The sequence below is a fragment of the Theropithecus gelada genome, chromosome 3 (assembly GCF_003255815.1).
Source record: "Theropithecus gelada isolate Dixy chromosome 3, Tgel_1.0, whole genome shotgun sequence".
NCBI lineage: Eukaryota > Metazoa > Chordata > Mammalia > Primates > Cercopithecidae > Theropithecus > Theropithecus gelada.
The window spans coordinates 9,597,038-9,621,093 of NC_037670.1; the positions used below are offsets into that span (position 1 = coordinate 9,597,038).

At 50.2% G+C, this 24,056-nt stretch overlaps 1 long non-coding RNA gene across 1 annotated transcript in view; it reads left to right on the forward strand.

Moving 5' to 3' along the window:
• The first annotated feature begins 10,819 nt into the window (after positions 1-10,819).
• LOC112621251 overlaps positions 10,820-24,056 on the forward strand; it is a 29,746-nt gene continuing 16,509 nt past the window's right edge. Inside the window, exon 1 of the long non-coding RNA XR_003118692.1 lies at positions 10,820-11,152. This is a non-coding gene — a long non-coding RNA (uncharacterized LOC112621251). The remainder of the gene's footprint in view (positions 11,153-24,056) is intronic.

Consider the following 24,056-nt stretch of genomic DNA (forward strand, 5'->3'; position numbering starts at 1 on the left):
TGTCTCAAAAAAGAAGTACAATAAAAAATAAATAAAAGCTCCACCTGTCTTCCTTTTAGATGTTGCATAGCATTTCATACAGTATTGATGTATTACAGCTCAACTAAATTAATCCCAGTATCTAGCATGTGGGGTGGTGGGAAGGATTAAGGGAGATAATATAAGCAAAGTGCTCAGAACAGGGGCTTGACACACCAGGCTCGCCTTAAGCAATTTGTGTGTGTATGTCTATGTGTGTGTGTGTGTTTTTGAGACAGGGTCTCATTGCATCACCCAGGTTGTAGTGTAATCATAGCTCACTGCTGTCTCAAACACCTGGGATCAAGTGATCCTCCCACCTCAGCCTCCCGAGTAGCTGGGACTACACATGCACCACCACACCCCACTATTTTTAAGATTTTTTTTGTAGAAATGGAGTCTCATTATGTTGCCTAGGCTGGTCTCAAACTCCTGGCCTCAATTAATCCTCCTCCCTTGGCCTCCCAAAGTGCTGGAATTACAGGGATGAGCCACTGTACCTGGCAGCCTTGAGTGATTTCTCACCTCCTCATTGGCCCAGTTTCCTTATCTGTAAATGATAGTTGTTATAAAATACGGTTAACGTGAAGACCAAATGGGTCAATTAGGGAAAAGCAGTGTCTCTGGCAGCACCTGACACTTTTTTTTTTTTTTTTTGAAAAAGAGTCTCAAAAAAAAAAAAAAAAAAAAAAGAGACAGAGTCTCACTCCGCTGCCCAGGCTGAAGTGCAGTGGTGCGATCTTGGCTCACTGCAACCTCCACCTCCCAGGTTCAAGCAGTTCTCCTGCCTCAGCCTCCCGAGTAGCTGGGACTACAGGTGCCTGCCACCATGCCTGGCTAATTTTTGTATTTTTAGTAGAGATGTGATTTCACCATGTTGGCCTGGCTGGTCTTGAACACCTGAACTCAGGTGATCTGCCCACCTCGGCCTCCCAAAGGGCTGGGATTACAGGTGTAATGGTTAAAGAGACAAATCTGAAAGGCCAGGCACAGTGGCTCACGCCTGTAATCCCAGCTACTCGGGAGGCTGAGGCAGGAGAATTGCTTGAACCCAGGAGGCGGAGGTTGCAGTGAGCCAAGATCGCACCACTACACTTCAGCCTGGGTGACAGAATGAGACTCCACCAAAAAAAAAAAAAAAAAAAGTAAATAAACTGCATGCAATGTGGTTCAGGCATGGTGGTACATGCTTGTAATCCCAGCACTTCGGGAGACAGAGGCAGGTGGATCCCTTGAGCTTAGGAGTTTGAGACCAGGCTGGGCAACATAGCGAGACCTCATCTTTAAAATTTAAAAAAAAAAAAAAAAAAAATCACCAGAAAAAAATCCTAAAAGCATGCCAGGTGACATCAGTCTTTGATGAAAATGGCAGCAGGAGAGTGATGCCGTGGGTGGGGGTGGGAAATGCTGTTTCAGCAGAGAGGGAGCTGTCATGGAAGAAACCAGGTGGCCAGGTGAGGTGGCTCACACCTGTAATCCCAACGCTTTGGGAGGCCAAAGCAGGCAGATCACTTGAGGTCAGGAGTTCAAGACCAGCCTGGCCAACATGGCAAAACTCCATCTCCACTAAAATCTAAAAATTAGTTGGGCATGGCAGTGCACGCCTGTAATCCCAGCTACTCGAAAGGCTGAGGCAGGAGAATCACTTGAACTCAGGATGTGGAGGTTGCAGTGAGCCAAGATCATGTCACTGCACTCCAGCCTGGGTGATCGAGCGAGACTCAGTCTCAAAAAAAAAAAAGAAAGGAGAAGAAACCAGGTGACTGTTGTGCCCGTCTCTTGGCCCCGATCTTTCTCCCAATCCTGAGGTCCATCAGCTGGAAGGACATGTTCATCCGGAGGCCTCCCTGAGTGTGGGTGGGAGAAATCCATCCCCTCTCTGACACTCCCCCCACCTTTCCCTCCTGACACCCAGTCCCCAGGAAACCAAGAATAACCTGGTGTTATCTAGGCTGGGGCCTGAAGAGCCCGGTGGGAAGTGGAGGGTGGAGAGGAGGGGCATGGACCCCGCAGGGCCTTACCCAGAAAGTAGCAGGAAGTCTTCAGAGACTCTTATTTTTTTAATTATTTATTTTTGTTTGTTTTGTGTTTTGCTTTTTTGAGACATGGAGTTTCGCTCTTGTTGCCCAGGCTGGAGTGCAGTAGCGTGATCTCGGCTGACTGCAACCTCTGCCTCCCAGGTTCAAGTGATTCTCCTGCCTCAGCCTCCCAAGTAGCTGGGATTACAGGCGCCCGCCACCACCACGCCTGGCTAATTTTTGTGTTTTCAGTAGAGATGGGGTTTCACCATGTTGGCCAGGCTGGTCTCGAACTCCTGACCTCAGGTGATCCACCTGCCTCAGCCTCCCAAAGTGCTGGGATTACAGGCTTGAGCCACCACGCCCAGCCCTTCAGAGACCTTCAGAGCCAGAGGTGACGTATGGATCTACATTTAACCCTCTGGGAACCAAGGAATGAAGGATTAGAGGAAACGGGGCCAGAAGTGGAGAGAAGGGGAGTGTGCATGGAACAGACAGGAAGTGTGTTGAATGAATGAATAGTGAATGAATGATCAGTCCATACGGACGATAGCCTGTCAGTAAAGAAGAGTCTGTGGTCAGGGAGGGCTCAGCCCTCCTCAAGCCGCTCCCATGACGACATCAGCCCCAGTGCCAGCTTGGGCTTGGGCATGGAGGGCAGGGCTCTGACCACAGGGCTCTCCAGCCCCCGGCCTTGGGCTAGGGGCAGCCTGAGGTCAGGCCAGCTGCCTGGCAGGAGTTGAGACCCCCAGAAGGGAGGCTGAGGGCAGGAACATTCTCCAGCCACAGGGTGGGATCTCAGCCCAAGGAGATGGGGTTCCCGGGCCAGGGTCTACCTTGGGCAGGCAGGTCGGTGCCAGGTGGGCCCTGGGTCACGACCGGGGGCCAGCCCCAGCCCAGCGTCTGCCTCCCCCCATGCCCAGCCTCTGTTCATTCCCAAGTGGGATGGGGAGCCACAGCCCCCAACCCACCCCCCGCACAGAAGCCCTTTCACAGGCCAGCCGGCTGGCTGGCAGCACTGGCAGCCCCTCAGCCCCACGCCTCCTTCCTGCCCGGCCCCCATGCAGACCCCCCTCTCTGGGCTCCGGGCAGACCCCGGTGGGGAGCCACCGCCCGAGCACAATGTAGCTCCTTGTTCCCTGGCCCGGCCTCCTGGAATTGGCCCATTTCCTGCCTGGGCCGCGGGGCCTTTTCCAAGGTAAATAAACAAATACAGAGAAGTTGGGGCCTGGGGTGGGAAGGGGGACGTTGGGCTTTTCCTCCCTGCATCCCAACCCCATAGCAATAGCTGCTGTGTGACCAGAGGGGCCGGGACACCGAGGCTGAGCCCCCACGCCCTGGGCTTCATTGATCCCTGGGAGAAGAGAACGGGACCCACTGGAGGGTTTGTGCCATTCTGCCTCGGGGGCTGTGGTTCCCCATCCAGGAAGCCCAGGGCCCACCGATTTCTGCAGGAATTCTCGGGATGCGGGGCTGGGACAGCAGCTGAGAGACGGAAAGGGCTCCAGGGTGGATGACAATTCCCTAGGCTCCCATCCTCACTGTGCCACCTTGGAGCACTATGACATCAGGAAGGAAATGAACCTCCAGCTGCAGAAGGGCTCCAGAGGCTCTGCCTGCTTAGCGGGGTGCAGTGTCATAAATGGGCCACTGCCTTCTCCCAGGTCCGTACTGAGAGTGACAGCAGGCGCCCAGCAGGACCCCTGAGTTTGGGAGCCTGTCCCAGCCAGGGCTTCCTCTGCTTCCCAGGGGCTGGAGAGAAGCCTCTTCCTGTGACTCAGGCTTCTTTTCTTTCTTTCTTTTTTTTGAGACAGGGTCTCACTTTGTCACCTAGTCTGGAGTGCAGTGGCACGACTTTGGCTCACTGCAACCTCCGCCTCCCGGGTTCAAGCGATTCTCCTGCCTCAGCCTCCTGAGTAGCTGTGATTATGGGCGTGCACCACTACACTCGGCTAATTTTTGTATTTTCAGTAGAGACAGGGTTTCACCACGTTGGCCAGGCTGGTCTTGAACTCCTGGCCTCAAGTGATTGGCCCACCTCAGCTTCCCAAGATGTGGAGATTACAGGCATAAGCCACCATGCCTGGCCAGGTTTCTTGTTTTTGAAAGGAGGAAAGAGCTGGGTGCAGTGACTCATGCCTGTAATCACAGCACTTTGGGAGGCTGAGGTGACAGGATTGCCTGAGCCCAGGAGTTCAAGACCAGCCTGGGCAACATAGTGAGACCCTATCTTTACAAAACTAAAACATGAGAATAAGTTAAAATAAAGAAAGGGAGAAAGATAAAGCCCCAGCTCCAGTTCACTCCAGGGCTGAAGTTTCAAACTGATCTCTGCCCAGACCATTCCACCCTCCAAGTCCAGCCGTACCTGCCCTGGGCTGCGGGTGTGAGAGAGCTCAGGGGCAGACAAAACGCCCCTCACACTTCTCTCTTTCCTTCTTCCACCTGCCTGTCCTCTAGTGGTCCCAAACTTTTTTTTTTTTTTTTTTTTTTTTTGAGACAGAGTCTCGCTGTCTTGCCTGGGCTGGAGTGCAGTGGCACAATCTCAGCTTACTGCAACCTCTGCCTCTGAGGTTCAAGCGATTCTCTTGCCTCAACCTCCTGAGTAGCTGGAATTACAGGCATGCGCCACCACACCTGGTTAATTTTTGTATTTTTAGTAGAGACAGGATTTCGCCATGTTGGCCAGGCTGATCTTGAACTACTGACCTCAAATGATCTGCCCCCCTCAGCCTCCCAAAGTGCTGGAATTACAGGCGAGAGCCACTGCGCCCAGCACCCCCAACCTTTTTGACACCAGGGACCAGTTTCAAAAAAGACAATTTTTCAAAGAATGGAGCTGGGGTTGGGGGTAGAAGTGAGCCAGAGGGTCTGGGGATGAAACTGTCCCACGTCAGATCATCAGGCATTAGATTCTCATAAGGAACGGGCAACCTAGATCTTCCGCATGTGCAGTTCACAATAGGGTTCACGCTCCGTGAGAATCTAATGCCACTGCTGATCTGACAGGAGACGGAGGTCCAGCGGTAATGCTCCCTCACCTGCCACTCACCTCCTGCTGCACGACCTGATTCTTAACAAGCCACGGACCAGCTGGGGACCACAGACCCCTGCCTTGGAGATTCCTCCACTCCACTGTGGGAAGGGGCACCTTCTGAACCAATGTTTTGCATCTGTCTTCATCCCCTGCTTGCACTCCAGATCTTTCCTTCCTTCACTTAATCACCCATCAGTGGCCGGGCGCGATGGCTCATGCCTGTAATCCCAGCACTTTGGGAGGCCAAGGTGGGCGGATCACGAGGTCAGGAGATGGAAACTATCCTGGCTAATGTGGTGAAACCCTGTCTCTACTGAAAATACAAAAAATTAGCCGGGTGAGGTGGCGGGCGCCTGTAGTCCCAGCTACTCGGGAGGCTGAGGCAGGAGAATGGCGTGAACTCGGGAGGCGGAGCTTGCAGTGAGCCGAGATCGCGCCACACACTCCAGCCTGGGTGACAGAGCGAGACTCCGTCTCAAAAAAAAAAAAAAAAAAAAAAAATCACCCATCAGCATTTACCAGGTGCTTTCTCTGTCCTGGACTTTACACAGTGAGGTGGTCCTGGACCTTGGGGTCTTGCTGTGTGTGGGTGGGGGCGATGTTTCCCAGAGATATCTCTCAAAACAGGGATGTGAAAATGCATTTGGAGAGATCTTCAAATTCCTTGAGGATTTGAAATTTTCAATTTCATTTCAATGATAACTTTTTCGGCCAGGCGTAGTGACTCATGCCTGTAATCCCAGCACTTTGAGAGGCTGAGGCGGGCGGATCATTTGGGGTCAGGAGTTCGAGACCAGCCTGGCTAACAGGGTGAAATCCCGCACAGCCACCCCACCGCTCCAAAGAAAAGGTAACTTTTTCTTTTCTTTCCTTTTTTTTTTCTTTTCTTTTTTGAGACTGAGTCTCGCTCTGTCGCCCAGGCTGGAGTTCAGTGGCGCAATCTCGGCTCACTGCAACCTCTGCCTCCCAGGTTCAAGTGATTCTCCTGCCTTAGCCTCTCAGGTGGCTGGGATTACAGGTACTGGCCACCATGCCCAGCTAATTTCTGCTTTTTTAGTAGAGACGGGGTTTCACCCTGTTAGCCAGGCTGGTCTCGAACTCCTGACCTTAAGTGATCCGCTCCCTTTGGCCTCCAAAAGTGTTGGAATTATAGGCATGAGCCACCGTGCCCGGCCTCCTTTCCTTTTTCTTTTCTCCCACTCTGTCATCTTTTATCAATGATAACTTTTAAAGATCCCATGATTTGTCACAGTGAGAACTCTCTTTTGCAGCAATCATTTGCAATGATAATATATGCCTGTAAACTAAGGTTTTAATTTTTTTTCTTTTGAGATGGGATCTCACTCTGTTGCCCAGGCTGGAGTGCAGCAGTTTAATCACAGCTCACTGCAGCCCGAACTTCTGGGCTCAAGCGATCCTCCTTCCTTCTGTTCTGACTAGCTGGGACTACAGGCATGCGTCATCATGCCTAGCTAATTTATTGTTATTATTTTTTGTAGATACAGAGTCTCACTATGTTGCCCAGGCTCGTCTCAAACTCTTGGCCTCAAGGGATTCTCCCTGGTCAGCCTCCCAAAATTCTGGGATTATAAGCATGAGCCACCAAGCCAAGCCTATTTATGGTTTCTGATCATTTTTATTTCTTTAAAAGAAGTGTACGGCTGGGCCCAGTGGCTCATGCCTGTAATCCCAGCACTTTGGGGGGCCAAGGCAGGTGGATCATTTGAGGTGAGGAGTTTGAGACCAGCCTGACCAACATGGTGAAACCCCGTCTCTACTAAAAATACAAAAAGTTAGCCGAGCGTGGTGGTGGATGCCTGTAATCCCTCCTGCTACTTGGGAGGCTGAGGCAGGAGAACTTCTTGAACCTGGGTGGCAGAGGTTGCAGTGAGACGAGATTGTGCCACTGCACTCCAGACTGGGCTACAGAGCCAGACTCTGTCTCAAAATAAATAAATAAATAAATAAATAAATAAATAAATAAATAAGTGTACACTACAGCAAAGCACGTCTGATGCCAATGGGCTATGTTGGGGTGGGGGTAAGGGTGGTCAGCTTGACCTGGGGGGTCTGGAAGTCTCAGGAAAGGCAGATGGGGGAGGGCCCACAGCTTTGAGTGTCCTGGTGTCTAAGCAGGAGCCATGGAGTAGGTGGGAGGTGTGAGTGAGGATGAGCTAGAGGTCAGTGCTCTTTCGTCCGAGAGAATGAAGTTGTCTTCAGGTATGATTTCATTTGGAAACAAGATAAAAAAGACTGGCCGGGCGCGGTGGCTCACGCCTGTAATCCCAGCGCTTTGGGAGGCCTAGGCGGGCGGATCACGAGGTCAGGAGATCGAGACCATTCTGGCCAACACGGTGAAACCCCATCTCTACTAAAAATACAAAAATTAGCTGGGTGCTTGCCTATAGTCCCAGCTACTTGGGAGGCTGAGGCAGGAGAATCGCTTGAACCCGGGCAGCAGAGCTTGCAGTGAGCCGAGATCACGCCACTGCACTACAACCTGGCGACACAGCAAGACTCCGTCTCAAAAGAAAAAAAAAAGAAAAAGGATTAAAGGCCTGGTATGGTGGCTCACGCCTGTAATCCCAACACTTTGGGAGGCCGAGGTGGGTGGATCGCCTGAGGTCAGGAGTTTGCAACCAGCCTGACCAACATGGTGAAACCCTGTCTCTACTAAAAACACAAAATCAGCCGGGCATGGTGGCGCATACCTGTCATCACAGCTACTTGGGAGGCTGAGGCAGGAGAATCACTTGAACCGAGGAGGCGGAGGTTATGGTGACTGGAGATCGTGCCATTGCACTCCAGCCTGGGCAACAAAAGCAAAACTTCGTCTCAAAAAAAAAAAAAAAAAAAAACAAAAATTAGCTGGGCGTGGTGGTGCATGCCTGTAATCCCAGCTACTCAGGGAGGCTGAGGCAGGAGAATAGCTTGAACCTGGGAGGCGGAGCTTGCAGTGAGCTGAGATCATGCCACTGCGCTCCAGCCTGGACAACAGAACAAAACTCCGTCTTCGAAAAACAAACAAACAAACAAACAAACAAACCGAAATTTTAGGAACAGATGGATTTTTTTCTCTGGAATATTGACTTCAACCCAGCCACATGTGGATATGCTTAGAAGAGCAGTGCTCAATCTGAAGTTGGGACCGTATCTGTTCTCAAAACATGTGGATCCCTGAGGCCAGACACCAGGTGCCCACCATTGGTGTCAGGGCCCTGCTCCTCTCCCTGCAGTGCAAGGGGCCAGTCCTCAACGCAGGGGCTCCTCCTTTCTGGGTACAGAGAGAAAGAGGAGGCAGGGAAACAGCAAGTGCCCAGGAAGGGTGGGGCTCCAGGGACTTGAAGCCAGTCGTCTCATAGCATCGCTGTTTCAGAGGAACACTGGCTACAAAGGGGGCTCCCTTGCCAGTCAGTGCTCACAGAGATGAGCTCACCTAGCAGGTCCTTCCTACAGCTGCAGCAGTGATGCCTGGACTGTGTCTGCCCAGGGACGGGCAGTGGAAGGTTCGAGGGAGAGGAGTTCGTGCTCCCCTGGTGCAGCCCTTCCCTCTCCTCCCCAGCCCTGACACCACCACCGCCCCTTGGTCTTCTCTGTCTAGAACCTCTTCTCAGAGGCCCCCTAAGGACAGAGCAGAGGCTCCGCCTGGGTCTCCCACAGCCCCACACTGTCTGGCACAGCCTAGGGTGTGGCCCCCTTGCCTGCCCTGAGTTTGCTTGGCTGGAGGGACAGGCCTTTCAATGACTCTGATAATGGAGTAGGGGACCCACAGTGGGGGGCAGCTAGCTCTGTCTATGAGAGTTTTGGCGTGGCGGGGTTTGCAGAAAGATGTCTGATGAGTTTTGTTTTTTTTTAAAAAAATTTTTGTTTTAAGACAGAGTTTCGGCCGGGCGCGGTGGCTCAAGCCTGTAATCCCAGCACTTTGGGAGGCCGAGGCGGGTGGATCACGAGGTCAGGAGATCGAGACCATCCTGGCTAACATGGTGAAACCCCGTCTCTACTAAAAATACAAAAAACTAGCCGGGCGTGGTGGTGGGCGCCTGTAGTCCCAGCTACTCGGAGGCTGAGGCAGGAGAATGGCGTGAACCTGGGAGGCGGAGCTTGCAGTGAGCCGAGATCGCGCCACTGCACTCCAGCCTGGGTGACACAGCGCGAGACTCCGTCTCAAAAAAAAAAAAAAAAAGACAGAGTTTCGCTCTTTCGCCCAGGCTGGAGTGCAATGGCTCAATCTCCACTCACGGAAACCTCTGCCTTCCAGTTTCAAGCGATTTTCTTGCCTCAGCCTCCCAAGTAGCTGGGATTACAGGCGCCTGCCACCACGCCCAGCTAATTTTTGTATTTTTAGTAGAGACGGGGTTTCGCCATGATGGCCAGGTTGGTCTTGAACTCCTGACCTCGTGATCTGCCTGCCTTGGCCTCCTAAAGTGCTGGGATTACAGGCGTAAGCCACCGCATCCGGCCAGGTCTGATGAGCTTTTAAGGGTAAATGGGAGTTTTTCAGGCTGTTGGGAAGTGATGTCTCCACTGTAAGCATGCTGGCCCCACATCTGCTTTGATGTTTCCCAGCCCAGGATGGAGGAGCAGCCTGCATGGGTCTCCTCCATGGGTCCACGGGGCAGCAGGGCCAGAGAATCCTGCCTCTCTTAAGAGAACAACTGGCTGGGCGCAGTGGCTCACGCCTGTAATTCTAGCACTTTGGGAGGCCGAAGAGGGTGGATCACTTAAGGTCAGGAGTTCGAGACCAGCCTGGCCAACGTGGTGAAACCCCATCTCTACTAAAAATACAAAAATTAGCCAGGCGTGGTGGCGGGTGCCTGTAGTCCCAGCTACTTGGGAGGCTGAGGCTGGAGAATCGCTTGAACCGGGGAGGCGGAGGTTGCAGTGAGCTGAGATCACACCACTGCACTCCAGCCTGGGTGACAAGAGCAAAAAAACTCCGTCTAAAAAAGAAAAACAAGAGAACAACCACCCCTCCCAGCAGCAGTCCAGATGGAGACACCCATAGCAGGGCGCTGTGTCCAGTCTCTTCCTCTCCTCCCTCGGCCTGCCTCTCCCCACAAACCCCAGGGTCTAGAAAGTAGAAAGCTCTCCCGTCTTCTCTCCTTCCTCATAATGAACTCGATGGAACTGGCCCGAGTGCAGTGGTGGTTACACTTAATTGATCACAACCAGTTACAGATTTTTTTGTTCCCTCTCCACTTCCACTGCTTCACTGTAAGAGCCTAACACAAATAAATAAATAAATAAATAAATAATAGGCAGGTCACGATGACTCATGCCTCTAGTCCCAGTGCTGTAGGAGGCCAAGGTCAGTGGATTGCTCGAGCCCAGGAGTTCAAGACCAGCCTGGGCAGTATGGTGAAACCCCGTCTCTATCAAAAAAATAAATAAAAATAAAAAGAAGCAGCAAAAACTAGCCAGGCATGGAGGTACATGCCTGTAGTCTCAGCTACTTGGGAGGCTCAGGTAGGACCAGGGATCCTCAGAGGAGAGGGTGATGTCTGACAGTAGCTGCCTGGCCTGAAAATTGCCCTTGACTGTCCAGCCTGGCCTGAATTTCACCCACATCAATTCCTTCCTTCCTTTCTTCCTTCCTTCCTTCCTTCCCTCCCTCCCTCCCTCCCTCCTTCCTTCCTTCCTTCCTTCCTTCGCCAGGGTCCCACCCTGTGGCCCAGGCTGGAGTGCCATGGTGCTATCATAGCTCACTGCAGCCTCAAACTCCTGGGCTCAAGCAATCCTCCCACCTCAGCCTCCAGAGTGGCTGGGACTACAGGAACGCAGCACTGTGCCTGGCTTATTTTTCTATTTTTTTTTGTTTTGGTAGAGATGGGGGTCTCGCTATATTGCCCAGGCTAGTCTCGAACTCCTGGCCTCAAGCGATCCTCCTGCCTTGGCGTCCCAAAGTGCTGGGATTACAGGTGTGCCATTATGCCCAGCTAAACCTGTTCCTTGAAGAAAGTGTGGACCTCAAATCCAAAGCCCCTTTCCTTCTCTTCCCTTATCAGAGCTTGCTCCCAGACACGTGCCACTCCTGAATGCATCTGATAAACTCACTCACACTGAGGCCTTGGGGACTGAGGTGAGCTGGGCGCAGCAGTGGGGAGATATATCGGGGAAGTGTTAGTGTTGGTGAATCCATGTGGATTCACCTCAATCCTTGCCTCCTCAGAAGAAAGAATTCCACTGAGGTGCATGAGGTGGAGTGAGGGATCAAGGCAAGTTTTAGAGCAGGAGTGAAAGTTCATTAAAAAGTTTTGGGGCTGGTGCTGGGCACGGTAGCTCACGCCTGTAATCCCAGCACTTTGGGAGGCCAAGGCAGGTGATCACCTGAGGTCAGGAGTTCGAGACCAGCCTGGCCAACATGATGAAACCCCGTCTCTACTAAAAATACAAAAATTAGCCGGGTGTGGTGGTGAGCGCCTGTAATCCCAGCTACTCGGGAGGCTGAGGCAGGAGAATCGCTTGAACCCAGGAGGCGGAGGATGCCGTGAGCCGAGATCACACCATTGCACTCTAGCCTGGGCAACAAAGTGAGACCCTGTCTCAAAAACAAAAAACAAAAAGCAACAACAAAAAAACTCAACCATCTGACCGTCACCTGGTGGTGCCTGACATTGCTGGTTGTGGGGGTCCTGCCCTGCTCCTGTGTCACTAGCTCCCTACGGTAACAGAAGGACTTCTCAACAAGGCTGCATGGCAGGGTGAGGCGGGGAGGGAGGCCAGAGAGAGGCTGTGCAGGCCAATGCCTGAGTTCTCTGTCCAAGTGAACACGAGTGTGGGGCCAGGTGTATTTATAACACAGGCCCGAACAAACGGGACCAGGCCTCACATAAATCAGGCTATTTCCTCGGCAGGGGTAAAAATAGCCACATGGCATCCTGCACATGGTTGTGTGTGGAGCAGAGATGGCCTGGCCAACCCTGCATCCCCCCGCACCCCGCCCCCAAGCAGGCCCCACCCGCTGGTCAAGCCCCGTTTGCCCATGGAGACCAGGTTTCTTCCCTTTCTGTCTCCTCCTCCCCCTTCTCCTTTTCCCCCTCCTCCTCTGCTTCTCCTCCTCCCCCTCTGCCTCCTCCTCCTCCTTACTCTTCCCCTCCCCTTTCCCCTACTCCTCCTCCTTCTCCCAGTCCCCTTTTCCTCCTCGCTCTCCTCCTCCTCGCTCTCCTCCTCCTCCTCCTCCTCCTTCTCCTCCTCCAGCAGTTTACTGCCTGCCCTGTGTCTCCCAAGACGGGGGCTAACTGAGCTGCTGGAGAAGAGGGGCCCGGCAGAGACGGCTGACTTGGGCTGGCTCAGGCCAGCTGCAGAGGAGACAGGACAGATCCCTGGGCAAAGCCAAGGTGGAGGAACAGTCAGAGCCGGCAGCGGTGCGGACTGTGAGGCAGAGATTTCAGCTGAAAGCTCCTAAAAAGCGCTATTGGTTCCTCTGTGATCTGACAGCAGGTGAAACTGAAGCAGAAGGGAAGGGAGGAGCTTAGGGTGACCTGGAGCCAGGGTAGAACTGGGAGGAGACTCCTCTGCCAGTGTAGCCTGGGGTCTGCAGCAGGGTTATTTGGGGGGCTTCTTATGATAAAGACTCCAGGGCCTGCCTCGAGTCCCCCAAGACATGGACTCTCTGGGGGTGGGGTCAGAGATACATCATTTTATTTTTTAATTTATCATTTCACATTTATTTATATTTTTTAAGAGACAGGGTCTTGCTCTGTTGCCCAGGCTGGAGTGCAGTGATGTGATCATGGCTCACTGCAGCCTCGACCTCCTGGGCTCAAGTGATCCTCCCACCTCATCCTCCACAGTAGCTGGGACCACAGGTGCGCATGCTGCCATGTTCAGCTAATTTTCAATTTTTTTGTAGAGACAGAGTCTTGCTGTATTGCCCAGGCTGGTCTTGAACTCCTGGCCTCAAGCAATCCTCCTGCCTCGGCCTCCTGAGTAGCTGGGATTACAGGCATGTGCCACCACGCCTGGCTAATTTTTTTGTATTTTTAGTAAAGATGGGGTTTTACCATGTTGGCCAGGCTTGGAACTCCTGATCTCAGGTGATCCGCCCGCCTCGGCCTCCCAAAGTGCTGGGATTACAGGCGTGAGCCACCGTGCCTGGCCCCAGAGCCACGTTTTAAACAACGCCCCATTCCCGTGCAGCTCCAAGAGCCACTGTCCCTGCCTTAAGTGTCCCAGAACCCCCGACCTCCACTCTGAGGCAGCCCCCACCAGAAGACTGGCACCCTGGGAGGTGGGAGGGGGTACAGGGTCAAGGTGTCCCTCTGTGCCCTCCCTGCCATCCCTTCCCCTCGGGCCAGCCAGTTTTCCAGCTGTCTCTAGGTCAGCAACTGTGGGAAAAAGTGACAGGCTGGAAAAGCAACCTATTTGGGGCATGATCACACTCTGCCCTGGTCACCCAGTTCTCCCGTGTCCCAGCCTCTCTCTGAAGAATCCATTCCCGGCCGGGGGTGCAGGGAAGTAGGCTTCCTGGGGATCAGGCCCCGGGTCAGGTCTGGGAAGGGCCAGTGGGGAAGGACCTCCTAGGGACCGTTCACAAGCACATTCATTCAATCCACACAACACATGTTTGCAGCAGCTATTATCTCTATTTTTACACACTGGGATTTGAACTGGGGTCTCTCCAACCACAACCCAGGGTCTGGTTCACAGTGGAAAACTCCAAATTCCTTTTGTGTCCAAGCTCAGGATTGTCAGGCAGCTGCCTCCAGCGTCTCTCTCCTGTAATGTCCAGGGTGTGGGCATCCAGCCTCGGCCCGACCAGCGGGTGGCAAGGTGCCCTCTCCGCCCTCTCTGGAGTCTGGCCTTCTTCCCCGGGCAGCGGCCTCTGCCTGGCAGAACATCACCATGCCCTGGGCGCTGAGGGGAGAGGCTCTCATCCTGGCAGAGGCTGCAGGCACTTAATTCATCTAATTGGACTTGAGCAGTGGTTCTGGCCACACCACACCCCAGGAGACCTCGGAGGAGTTACTCTTTTCTGAGCTTCCTTTGTGTAACTGACCGAGGTGTTTGAACCAGAGTGACTCCATCTTGAAGAGCGGCTGGGTAAAATGAGGCTGACACTGGCTGGGCTGCATTCCCAGGCGGCTAAGGCATTCTAAGTCACAGGATGGGATAGGAGGTCGGCAAGTCTGGTATCACAAGATACAGGTCCAAAGACCCTGCTGATGAAGCAGGATGCAATAAAGAAGCTGGTCAAAACCCACCAAAACCAAGATGGCGACCAAAGTGACCTCTGGACATCCTCACTGCTCTTTAATGGTAATTATAATATCATGGCGTCTGGGCACAGTGGCTCACTGCTGTAATCCCAACACTTTGGGAGGCTGAGGCAGGTGGAGCAAGAGGTCAGGAGTTTGAGACCAGCCTGGCCAATATGGTGAAACTGCATCTCTACTAAAAATACAAAAATTAGCTAGGCATGTGGCGCATGCCTGTAGTCGCAGCTACTCAGGAGGCTGAGGCAGAAGAATCGCTTGAACCCACGAGGCAGAGATTGCAGTGAACCAAGATCGTGCCACTGCACTCCAGCCTGGGTGACAGAGCGAGACTCTGTCTCAAAAGAAAAAATATATATATGTGTGTATATATATAATATATATAGTATGCTAATAAGCATACAAAAGACACTCCCACCAGTGCCATGACAGTTTACAAATGCCATGGCAATGTCCAGAAGTTACACTATATGGTCTAAAAAGGGGAGGAACCGTCCTTTCTGGGAATTGCCTGCCCCTATCCTGGAAAATTCATGAATAATCCACACCTTGTTTAGCATATGATCAAGAAATAACCATAAAAATAGCCAATCAGGCAGCCCTTGGGTTTGCTCTGCCTACGGAATAGCCATTCTGTATTAGTCTGTTTTCATGCTGCTGACAAAGACATACCCAAGACTGGGTAATTTATAAAGAAAAAGAGGTTTAATGGACTCACAGTTCCACGTGGCTGGGGAGGCCTCACAATCATGGTGGAAGGCGAAAGGCACGTCTTACATGGTGGCAGGCAAGAGAGCACTTGTGTAGGGAAACTCCCCTTTATAAAACTATCAGACGTGTAAGACTGATTCACTATCACAATAACAGCATGGGAAAGACCCACCTCCACGAGTCAATTACCTCCCACCGAGTCCCTCCCAGGATACGTGGGAATTATGGGAATTACAATTCAAGATGAGATATGGGTGGGGACACAGCCAAGTCACATCACATTTTTTTATTCCTTTACTTCTTTAATAAACTTGCTTTCATTTGATGGACTTGCTCCAATTCTTTCTTGCGTGAAGTCTAAGAACCCTCTCTTGGGGTCTGGATCTGGACCCCTTTCTGGTAACATAAACAACACTTGGTGAGCACAGAACCCACTGACAGGCCCCTCTTATCCAGTTCTTATCTGGGAATTCTCTCACTCATTCTACAGGCACTCATGGAGGACCTCTTATGGGAAAGGCGTTATTCCTGAGTCGGCGTAGAGCAGGGGACAGGACAGGCAAGGTCCCTGTACACCTGGCACTTACATTCTAGAGAACATCAGTGCTGCGCACAGTGTCTCATGCCGGTAATCCCAGCTACTCAGGAGGCCAAGGCAGGAGAATCACTTGAAACTGGGAGGCAGAGGTTGCAGTGAGCTGAGATTATGTCACTGCACTCCAGCCTGGGCGACAGAGCAAGACACCATCTTGAAAAAACAAAAACAAAGGCCGGGCGCGGTGGCTCAAGCCTGTAATCCCAGCACTTTGGGAGGCCGAGACGGGCAGATCACGAGGTCAGGAGATCGAGACCATCCTGGCTAACACGGTGAAACCCCGTCTCTACTAAGAAATACAAAAAACTAGCCGGGCGGGCGCCTGTAGTCCCAGCTACTCGGGAGGCTGAGGCCGGAGAATGGCGTGAACCCGGGAGGCGGAGCTTGCAGTGAGCTGAGATCCGGCCACTGCACTCTAGCCTGGGCTACAGAGCGAGACTCCGTCTCAAAAAAAAAAAAAAAAAAAAAAGAAAAAACAAAAACAAAAACCACCTGATTATCACTTGATTGTCACCTGACATTCCTGGTGAGGGGAGGGGCCCTGTCCTGCCCTGCTCATCTTTGCCTAGCTACCTATTCAACAGGATTATGGCAAGACATTAGGAATCGACGTATGAAACATCACAGTTGTTCTCCCGGTGGCCCCAGCATGCATTCCCTCTTCTGTGTTGAAAGGGATCCAACCTTTGCCAGGTGCAGTGGCTCACACCTGTAATCCCAGCACTTTGGGAGGTCGAGGCAGGCAGATTACCTGAGATCAGGAGTTCAAGACCAGCCTGGCCAACCTGGTGAAACCTGGCCTCTACTAAAAATACAAAAATTAGCCGGGCGTGGTGGTGAGCCCCTGTAATTCTAGCTACTCGGAGGCTGAAGCGTGAGAATTGCTTGAACCTGGGAGGCGGAGTTTGCAGTGAGCCAATATCGCGCCACTGAACTCCAGCCTGGGTGACAGAGCGAGACTCTCTCTCATAAAACAAAAACCAAAAAAAAACCAAAGGGATCTGCCCTGACCTTCTCCCCAGATTGTTTCCTTTGGGACCACAATTGACAACCTCCTGAATGCTTATGCAACTGGAAGAAGGGCTTGGGATTCAGCAGAGAACACAGACACCGCCTTCTGCCTGACGTGGCTCGGTTTTTATCTTTCCGTTTATACAATCTGCTCACAAGGAAGACATTTGACAGTTGTTTACCTTCCGCTTACTTCCCGTTAACATCATGTTGGGAACGTGACTGAGGTCTGTTGGTTCTCTAAGAAGCAAAACACCTAGTCCAGCCCCAATGGGAACAGAGGGATCTTTAGTCACAAGGCCGCTGTGTCTGTATGCAGACAGGACAGAGTTCCTTTCAGATCTGCGGGGGCCAGCATGCTGACTTAGAAAAACAGGTAAGAGGCCGGGCACGGTGGCTCATGCCTGTAATCCCAGCACTTTGGGAGGCTGAGATGGGCAGATCACGAGGTCAGGAGATGGAGACCACCCTGGCTAACACGGTGAAACCCCACCTCTACTGAAACTACAAAAAATTAGCCAGGTGTGGTGATGGGCGCCTGTGGTCCCAGCTACACGGGAGGCTGAGGTGGGAGAATGGTGTGAACCCGGGAAGTGGAGCTTGCAGTGAGCCGAGATCGTGCCACTGCACTCCAGCCTGGGCGACAGAGCGAGACTCCGTTTCAAAAAAAAAAAAAAAAAAAAGAAAATCCCGGGACATATTAATAATGGTTAATTATTAAGGCTGCCTGTGTGCCAGACACGACTCTAACTGCTTTTCAGATCTTAATGCAATAACTTGTAACTGGCTTATGAAATAAACACTATTGTACTATTATTTATCCACCAGTATCAGAGAGGATGGGCTGGAGCAGTGGTTCTCAAAGTGTGATCCCTGGACCCCCCAGCATGGACTTTCCCTGGGAACTTGTTAGAAATGTGAATTCTGGCCGGGCACGGTGGCTCACACCTGTAATTCCAGCACTTTGGGAGGCCGAGGTGGGCAGATCACTTGAGGTCAGGAGTTCAAGACCAGCCTGGCCAACGTGGCGACACCCCATCTCTACTAAAAATACAAAAATTAACTGGGCGTGGTGGCGGGTGCCTGTAATCCCAGCTACTCGAGAGGTTGAGGCAAGAGATTCTCTTGAACCCGGGAAGCGGAGGTGGCAGTGAGCCGAAATCATGCCATTGCACTCCAGCCTGGGTAACAAAGTAAGACTCTGTCCCTCCCACCAAAAAAGAATAAAGCCAGAAATGTGAATTCTTAGACACCAACCCAGATCTGCTGAATCAGAAACTCTTGGAGTAGGGCCCAATTTTCACAAGGCTTCTGGATGTTTCCAATGAATGCTCAAGTTTGAGAAGCACTGAGCTAGATTTGCTGTCATAACGAAAACTCTCCTCTTAGGGGCTTAACACAGCAAAGAAATAGTTCCTCATGCTTCTTGTCCACCGGGGGCGGGAAGCTCACCACAGCCAGACACCCTCTGGAAATGGTCCTAAAGGCATTTCAAAAGATGAATAAACATTTATTCAACAAATCTACTCAAATTTAATGAGAACAGTGAGAGTCTGTGGTATTGAAATTAAGACCTGCTCCCCACCCCTTGAGCTCAAAAAGATGGAAATTCCATTCCAGACTAAAGGTCCCCTCCCTCCGGCTCCCAGTAGGAAAGATTTCTTCCCAGGAGGGGCAGGAAATCAGAATTTCTCACCTTGTCCCCAGCTACTGGTTGGTGAAGCACTGTTCTGGGCAAGTATGCCTGTAACCGCCCCAGGGGTTCACCTTGCCCACTGCGTAGACAGAGCCGATTTACTGAGACAGGGGAATTACAATGGGGAAAGAGTAATTCATGCAGAGCCAGCTGTATGGGAGACTGGAGTTGTATTAATTACTCAAATCGGTCTCCGCGACCATTCAGGGAGCAGAGTTTTTAAGGACAGCCTGGTGGGTGGGGGGAAGCCAGTGAACCGGGAGTGCTGATTGGTTAGGGATGAAATCATAGAGAGTCGGAGCTGTCTTCTTGTGCTGAGTCAGTTCTTGGATGGGGGCCACAAGATTAGATGAGCCAGTTTATCCAACTAGATGGTGCCAGCTACTCCATCAAGCGTAGGGTCTGCAAAATATCTCAAGCACTGATCTCAGGAGCAGTTTAGAGAGGGATCAGAATCTTGTAGCCTCCACCGGCATGACTCCTAAACCATAATCTCTCATCTTGTAGCTCGTGTTAGTCCTATAAGGGCAATCTAGTCCCCAGACAAGAAGGAGGTCTGCCTTGGGAAAGGGCTGTTATTGTCTTTGTTTTAAACTGTAAACTAAGTGTCTCCCAAAGCTAGTTCAGCCTACGCCCGGGAATGAACAAGGACAGCTTGGAGGTTAGAAGCAAGATGGAGTCAATTAAGTTAGATCTCTTTCACTGTCTCAGTCATAACTTTGCAAAGGCAGTTTCATGTCCAAGAGGTGAGGCCTCCCACCTTCCACCCAGCCCCCACTCTGCTGTGAGCATGGCACCACTGAGGCTCCTGGGGTCCTCAGCCTCTTTGTTCCGGCTCATAAGACAGAAGTCCCTTGGCTGGATGTGGTGGCTCACGCCTGTAATCTCAGCACTTTGGGAGGCCGAGGCCGGCNGGGGGGGCGGGTACACATCTATCTTTGTGTCCTTTCAAGAGCAAGACTCCCTGTCAAAAAAAATAAATAAAATAAAATAAAAGACAGAGTTTCTATGGTGGGAGAAGCAAGCCAAAAAGACCTGAGGCTACTTTTCCTCCACTGAGTGCTCAGCCCCTAAGGCAGGAGTGTCATTCAGAGAGAAGCATGGGTTATCCCACCCCTAGCTATATAGCAATGGCACAGAGAATTCGCCCGGAAGGTGAGGCAGGCTGCAGCACAGAGAATTCCAAATCTCTTCCCAATAGAACTGACTTCATCGGCAACTGAATGTGGAAAGGTTGAAGCCTAAGGGTGCTCTCAAAAACAGTAGAGATTGTGGTGAAAGATAATTGGAAAGAGATGGGTAGATTCATTAGAGATGTAGGCTAAACTTTAGGCTGGCTAGTTTTCTGGAAAGAACCAGGGAAGGAGACCACTGAGAGGTGTCCTTCTGGGATCAGAACAAATCTCAAACACTGACCTTGGGACCTACCTCTTGAAAAATGAGCCTGAATTTGATTGGATTAGTCTGATTGGGACAATTTATGCCCCAGGGGAATGTTGGGAACAATAGAGCTCTATCAGGTATAGGTTTTATTTAAAAAAAAAAAAAAAAAGAGAGAGAGAGAGAGAGACAGCGTGAAAAATACAGCAATCAACTAACAATTAGTAGAGCTTAACAAATGGGTGTGGTCAGGGAAAAAGATGGTCAAATAGAGACCTTCCCAAACCACCATCATCTCAGGGTGTCTGTGAGCATATCCAAGGCTGCATCCCCTAAGAAGCAACATCAGAGGCCACTTGCTTAGGAGGGGAAGAGGGTGGAATAGATTATGCTAAAATAATCCATCCAGGCCAGGTGTGGTTGTTTATGCCTGTAATCCCAGCACTTTGGGAGGCTGAGGCGGAGGATCTGCTTAAGCTCAGGAGTTTGAGATCAGCCTGGGTAACACAAAGAGACCCTGTCTCTATAGAGAAAAAAAAAAGGAAAGTAAAAAAGTTAGCCAGGTGTGGTGGTACATGCCTGTGGTTCCAGCTACTTGGGAGGATCACTTGACCCAGCGAGGTTGAGGCCAATATGAGCTATGATTACACCACTGCACTCAAGCCTGGGCAACAGAGTGAGACCCTGTCTCAAAAGGAAAAAAAATCCATCAAGTCATTAAACAAATAACCAAATAACAAAGGTAACCCTGGGAAGTGGATGACCAGTACTGCGCTGCTACACCATATTATCTAAAGTGTTTAGTTTCCGACAAAAATATATGAGACATGCAAAGAAACAGGTGAATATGACCCATACACCAGGAAAAAAAGCAGGTAACAGAAACTGCCTGTGAGAGTGACCAGATGTCAGATTTAACAAAGACCTCAAAAAAGCTGTTAAAAATGTGTTAAAAGAACTGTTAGATATGAGTTCTAAATTTCTCTTCAAAGAATCAATATGTCAGTATGTTCAATTCTTTGCCTTCTACTTTTAAACTTAAATTCCTCGTAAAGCAACCTTTTCCAATTACCTGCTCCACCCTGACTCATTCTGATTACCTACCCCACCCTGAATCATTCCAATTACTTGCTCATTCTCCACCCTGACTCATTCCAATTTCCTGCTCTGCCATAACCATTTTTCCTGCCATACCACTCACCCTGTCGCTCTCTTTAAAGTAGCCAAACGGAATTTGTTTAGTCTGTGTGGTCTAATCCTAGCCAATAAGGGAATGACACAGCAGCAGGGGCCACATGCGTCAGAGGTAAGAACCCCTTCCCCTCCCTTGTCCAAGTGTGTGCTTACCATTGTCCCATCTGTAAGGGCGCACCCTTCTATAGAAGTACATTGCCTTGCTGAGAATTAAAAAGAAAATTCTAGGCCGGGCGCAGTGGCTCATGCCTACAATCCCAGCACTTTGGGAGGCCGAGGTGGGCAGATCACAAGGTCAGGAGATGGAGACCATCCTGGCTAACACGGGGAAACCCTGTCTCTACTAAAAATACAAAGAATTAGCCAGGCGTGGTGGAGGACGCCTGTAGTCCCAGCTACTCGGGAGGCTGAGGCAGGAGAATGGCGTGAACCCAGGAGGCGGAGCTTGCAGTGAGCCAAGATCGTGCCACTGTACTCCAGCCTGGGTGACAGAGTGAGACTCCACCTCAAAAAAAAAAAAAAAAAAAAAAAAGAGAAAATTTTATATTCAAGTGCTATTTCTTTTGTGGCACTGAAACTTTATTTATAACAAGAACTAAAGAAAACCATGATTAAAGAAGTAAGGGAAGGTATGATGACAAAGTTGCATGAAGTACAGAATATCAATAATGAGATAGAAATTATAAAAAAATGGAAATACTAGAATTGGAAATACAACAACCAAACTGAAAAATACACTAGAAGTACAGCAGTAGATTTAAACTGGCAGAAGGAACAATTAGTAAACTTGAAGAAAGATTAATAAAGATTATGCAATCTGAAGAACAAAGATTTTTTAAAATTGTGACGAGAAATGAACAGAACCTCAGAGAAATATGTGGCATCATTGAACACAATGGGAGTACCAGAAAGAGAGGAGAGGGAGGAAGGAGCAAAACAAAATATTTAAAGAAAGGGTTGGGCGCAGTGGCTCATGCCTGTAATCCCAGCACTTTGGGAAGCTAAGGTGGGTGGATCACTTGAGGTCAGGATTTCGAAACCAGCCTGGCCAACATGGTGAAACCCCGTCTCTACTAAAATATACAAAAATTAGCCGGGCATGGTGGCAGGCAAGTTAATCCTAGCTACTTGGGAGGCAGAGGCAGGAGAATCGCTTGAACCCAGGAGGCGGAGGTTGCAGTGAGCTGACATTGAGCCATTGTCCTCAAATCTGGGGGATAAGAGGGACACTTCTCTCAAAAAAAAAAAAAAAAAAAAAAATTTAAAGAAAGAATGACTGAAAACCTCCAAAATTTATTGAAAAACATTAATTTACATCTTTAGGAAGTTCAACAAACTCCAAACAGGATAAAGAGATCCACAAATAGGTACACTGTAGTGAAAATATTGAAAGCCAAAGCCAATGAGAAAATCTTGAAAACAGGAAGAGGAAAACAACTGATCACTTACAAATGACAGCTAGGCCAGGTATGGTGGCTCATGCCTATAATCTCAGCACTTTGGAGGGCTGAGGTGGGAGGATCACTTGAGGCCAGGAGTTCAAAACCAGCTTGGTCAGCATAGCAAGACTGTATATCTACAAAAGAAAAATAAAAAAATTGGCTGGGCATGGTAGCACAAGCCTGTAGTTGTAGTTACTCAAGAGGCTGAGGTGGAGGATTGCTTGAACCCAGAAGTTCAAGGCTGCAGTAAGCCATGATTATGCCACTGCACTCAGGCCTGGGTGACAGAGTGAGACTCTGTCACAAACACTCTGTCACAAACAAACAAACAAAAAGAATGAAGGCCAAAAGGCACTGAGATAGATACAAAATATTCAAAATGCTCTAGGGGGAAAAAAAAAATCTATCAACCAAGAATCCTTTATCCAGCAAGGCTATTGTTAGAAAATCAAAGCAAAATAAAGACATTCCCAAATAAACAAAAAACTGGGATAGTTAGTTGTTAGCAAGCCTTCCTTATAAGAAATACTAAATAGGGCTGGGCACGGTGGCTCATGCCTGTAATCCCAGCACTTTGGGAGGCCAAGGAGGGCGGATCATGAGCTCAGGAGATTGAGACCATTGTGGCTAACACAGTGAAGCCCCGTCTCTACTAAAAATACAAAAAATTAGCTGGGCGTGGTGGCAGGTGCCTGTAGTCCCAGCTACTTGGGAGTCTGAGGCAGGAGAATGGCATAAACCCGGGAGGCGGAGCTTGCAGTGAGCTGAGATCGCGCCACTGCACTCCAGCCTGGGTGACAGAGTGAGACCCCATCTCAAAAAACAAAAAGCAGAAATACTAAATAAAGTTCTTCAGGCTGAAAGCAAGTGACCTCAGACAATGAATCACATAAAAAACAAAAAAAAATAAAAAAGACAAGTATATAATTATAAAAGTCAGTATAAAGTCATATTTGGCCATGTGCAGTGGCTCATGCCTGTAATCCCAGCATTTTAGGAGGCCAAGGCAGGCAGATCACCTAGGTCAGGAGTTTGAGATCAGCCTGGTCAACATGATGAAACACCCAGTGTCTACTCAAAACACAAAAAAATTAGCCAGGTATGGTAATATGTGCCTATGTAATCCCAACTATTTTGGAGGCTGAAGCAGGAGATTCGCTTGAACATGGGAGACGGAGGTTGCAGGGAGCCAAGACCATGCCATTGCACTCCAGCCTGGGCAACAAAACAAAAGTTCATCTCAAAATAAATCAATAAATAAAAATAAATACAAATAAAGTCATATTCCTTCTTCTTTCTTCTCTTAACTGTTTTAAAAAGCAAAAGTATAAAACAATCTGTATAATACGTATTGTTGGGCCTATGACATATGGAAATGTAATGTATTTGCCAATAACAGCACAAAGGAGATGAATGTGAGGAAAGCTGTATTGAGTGAAGAAAATGACTCAAGAGGCCGGGCGCGGTGGCTCAAGCCTGTAATCCCAGCACTTTGGGAGGCCGAGACGGGCGGATCACGAGGTCAGGAGATCGAGACCATCCTGGCTAACACAGTGAAACCCCGTCTCTACTAAAAAATACAAAAAACTAGCCGGGCGAGGTGGTGGGCGCCTGTAGTCCCAGCTACTCGGGAGGCTGAGGCAGGAGAATGGCATAAACCCGGGAGGCGGAGCTTGCAGTGAGCTGAGATCCGGCCACTGCACTCCAGCCTGGGCGACAGAGTAAGACTCCGTCTCAAA